The 3,810-nt window shown below is 40.9% G+C and overlaps 1 pseudogene; it reads right to left on the reverse strand.

The window, feature by feature from the left end:
• Positions 1–427: 427 nt before the first annotated feature.
• Positions 428–1,808, reverse strand: LOC114049707 (annotated as a pseudogene).
• Between the last annotated feature and the right edge of the window lie 2,002 nt (positions 1,809–3,810).

The raw sequence follows: 3,810 nt of genomic DNA on the forward strand, positions 1-3,810 counted from the left end.
AGGTCCACCCCCTAGTGGCCAGAATCCTACCTGGCTATACCATTTCTTTCTTTCTTTCTTTCTTTCTTTCTTTCTTTCTTTCTTTCTTTCTTTCTTTCTTTCTTTCTCTCTCTCTCTCTCTCTCTCTCTCTCTCTATCTATCTATCTATCTATCTATCTATTTATTTTTTCCAATTCAACAAGCATTTATTAAACATTCTAGTCACTGGGTATACAAAGAGCATAATGAAATAATTCCTGATATGACATAGCTTACATTCTACTGGGTCTAGAGAAAACATATACAAAAATGAAATAGGAAAAGTTATTCTCTGTAGCAGGGCAGGTAGGTACAATTATTTTCATACAACAGAGTACTCAGGAATTGGGGTAATATAGTGCCTGAGGTCCATTTGGCCAATTATGTATATTTCTTGATTTCTCTCCATTAGGGGCAGATTGTAAGAGAGCAATCATTTGTCAGGACTTTCTTAGAAAGGTAGAAAAAGGGTATGAGGGGTCCTGAGAATGAACTGATAGGAAAAGTATAAATTAGATTTTTATTTTTTACATGATAAAATGATATCTCTTCATGTTCATAGTCAAGGAAAATTCCCACCTTTAAGTTGGGCACACTGACCTGGCGGTATTTTATACGGACTTGGGAATAAAGATTATGCTGGGCTGTGGCATAAAGGTGGTAGGAATTGTGTACCTGTACAGTCCTAAGCACAAGGAAGTCTTGAGACTCTTTTGATTTTTTACAGATGCCAACACCCCAGATAGTGTTATTTGGCACCTCCACCTTCCAGTAATATCTCCCTGAAATAAAGGACTGAGTACCAAAAACTTGTGCAAAATCATTGTCAGATGCTTCCTTCTGGACACCTCCATATTTCACATTCTTCAGATCCTCAGATATGATGAGACCTGGATCAGCTGTGTTGCAATCCAGAGTGATGTTCACTTTAAAATTGAAAATCCATTCCATAACTCCAGAGATGGGAAGGCTAGTCATTCCTTTGTGGAAGGGTTCTGTTTCCTTGTGCAGCACAAATGCATTCCTATTTAAGACTCCTTTCATATCCTGGAGCAAATCCAGATCTGGTTTCTTACACTCCTCTTCTAACTCTGTGGTCCTCGTCCTTAATTCTTGATCCTGGTTGGACAATCCACTAATTCTCTTGTTCAGGCCTTCTAAAATGGCCATCCCCTGTGTTTGGACATATGATAGACATGTGTTTTTCTCTTCACTTAGCAATTGTTTCATTTTCTGGAATTCAGACAAAATACTCTTCTTTTGAATTTCTATTTCTTCCTCCATCAATGCAAACTTAATCTTGTCATTGGCCATTTGTTGAACAATGTTCTCAGTTTTCCTCCACAAATTAGTCAGTTTCTTGGAGTTTCCGCCTGAAGTTCTCAGCAGCCTTATCTATGTAACAGAGCTTGTGAGACTCATGCTCCTGAGATTGAGAACAGGACACACAGACTGGGCTCTGGTCATCCTCACAGAACAGCTTGTACACTTTCTGATGTACCTCATACTTGCCATGTTCTTCAGGGTACTGGGAACAACAAGGTCTTAGTTTTTTGGCAATGGCTGCCAGTTTCCCAAGTCAAACATTGGCTTTGAAATCCCTTAGCTGAGAGACATCCCTGCACTTTGGACAGAAGAAAAAGGTTGAGGCTTCCTGCCAGCTTCTGAGACAACCATGGCAAAAACTGTGGCCACATTCAATGGTCACTGAGTTTGTGAAGTAGTCCCTGCAGATGGAGCAGATGAGTTCTTTCCGGAGGTCTTCAATCAGCTCCAGGGAGGAGGCCATGTTTCCTCGTTTCTTTTGAGATGTTTTCTTCAACCTAAGCCTTTTTGTCTGCTTACTGCACACATAGGAAATCTCTCAGTCTGCCTTATCCCAGTCCTTTTATATATGCCTGGAAGCCCCTTCTTCCTTCAAGATGTGAATTCCTGGTTCTTACCGGGACCTGAGGCTTGTTCATACATTAGTAACTGCTCCCTAGTAGAGCTGAGAACCAAGGCATTCATACATCAAGGACCCTCCTTTCTTTCCTGCTGCTCCTCCCTTTTCAGAATCAAATGCAGGTCATAACCTTTCACAGATGGGTATGATGTGATTTAGGGGTTCAGGGGACCCTAAAATCACAACACACGGGTCCTGCTCAAAAGAATTTGGCCCAAGCTTTCTCTCAGTCAAAGACAAGGTTTATTAGAACATTGTCATATTGCGCAGACTCTTAAGGACTCTGAACATGAGTAAGCAGTAGCTAGATTACAAGAATCTCAGCCTATATCATTTATTTGACCTATGAACCTTTGAACTAGCTGTCCCCCTTCTCTGGGATGCTCTCTATTCTCTATTCTCACCTCTGCTTCTTAAAAGTCCTAGATTTCCTTGAAGACTCACTCCAACTGCCATATTCTGCCTTTCCTGGTCCTTCCAGCTTCTAGTGCCTTTCTATTCAGGATGACTACTTTGCATCTACTACCTGTCCATACCTGAAGAAACATATACCCACATTTGTACATGCAGCCTCCCCTATTAAAATATAAACTCATTGAGGACAGGGATAGTTTCATTTTTGTCTTTGTATCCATAGTGCTTAGCACAGTAGTAGGGGGTCTAATAAATGCTTGTTTGACTGATCTTCTAACCCCCCAAAAGGTATATCCTTCTATTTCATGTTTGGAATGCACTCCTTCTTCACCTCTGCCACATAGAATACTTAGCTTCCTCAAAGTTCAGCTGAAGTGTTTATTTTTCAAGAAGCCTACTTTGATCTCTTCCAGTTATGGTCCCTGACCTAAATAATTTTGTATGGACTTTGTATGTATTTTGCATTTACTTATCTGGATATGTGTTCTTTCCTCAAATAGAAAGCAATCTCCTAGAGGTGCTTTGAAAATTCATGTTGAATGAATGAATTATAGACAATACTATGAATGTCAGTGGCTTTAATTTTCACTGACTTTCCTTAGAAGGTGGTGTGATATAGTGGACAGAGTTAATGTTTAAAGTCAGAAAACCTGGGTTCAAGTCTTCACTTTGCTATTAACCAGCAAGGGTTGGAGGGAGGGAGGGAGGGAGAGAGAGAAAGATGGAAGGAGGGAGAGAGAGAGAGAGACAGAGAGAGAGAGAGAGAAACAGAGACAGAGACAGAGACAGAGACACAGAGAGAAACAGGGAGAGAGGGAAGGACAGAGACAGACAGACAGAGAGAAGAGGGGAGAGAGAGATAGAGAGAGACAGAGAGACAGAGACATAGACAGAGAGACAGAGACACAGAGAGAAACAGGGAGACAGGGAAAGACAGAGACAGAGAGAGAGAGAAGGGGGTGGGGGGAGGGATAGAGAGAGAGAGAGAGAGAGAGAATGAAACAGAAATGCTAGAGGAAAAAAAAAAGCCAGCTTGATTGGGTTGTATGAAGACCAAATGAAATGTAATATGGCTAAATAGTGGCCCTCACAAAGAAATTGTTGTCAAATGTCCCAACAAGTCTGGAATATTAATCTTTCAAATGATTGTAATTGTTCTCTGATTCTTTATTGCTTAGCATTCCCTTTTCTGTGTGGGAATAAACCTATCTGATCCATACCGGATTCATGTTTATATTCTGGGTACCTCTTTTACTTCGCTCCTTCCCCCTTATTGGGGAGGACTCGTTAGCCAAAAATAGACATATTCATCAGGAATCTGAGGTTAGGATCGAAATGAAGCCCTGAAAAACCTTACGGAGGACACTGGTAACCTAAAGGCAATGAATCCAGTGCCAATTGTGAGGGCCAGTAAAGAACAGGAATTGAGGAA

Source organism: Vombatus ursinus, unplaced genomic scaffold, assembly GCF_900497805.2.
Source record: "Vombatus ursinus unplaced genomic scaffold, bare-nosed wombat genome assembly UNPS02014798.1, whole genome shotgun sequence".
In the NCBI taxonomy this organism is placed as follows: Eukaryota; Metazoa; Chordata; class Mammalia; order Diprotodontia; family Vombatidae; genus Vombatus; species Vombatus ursinus.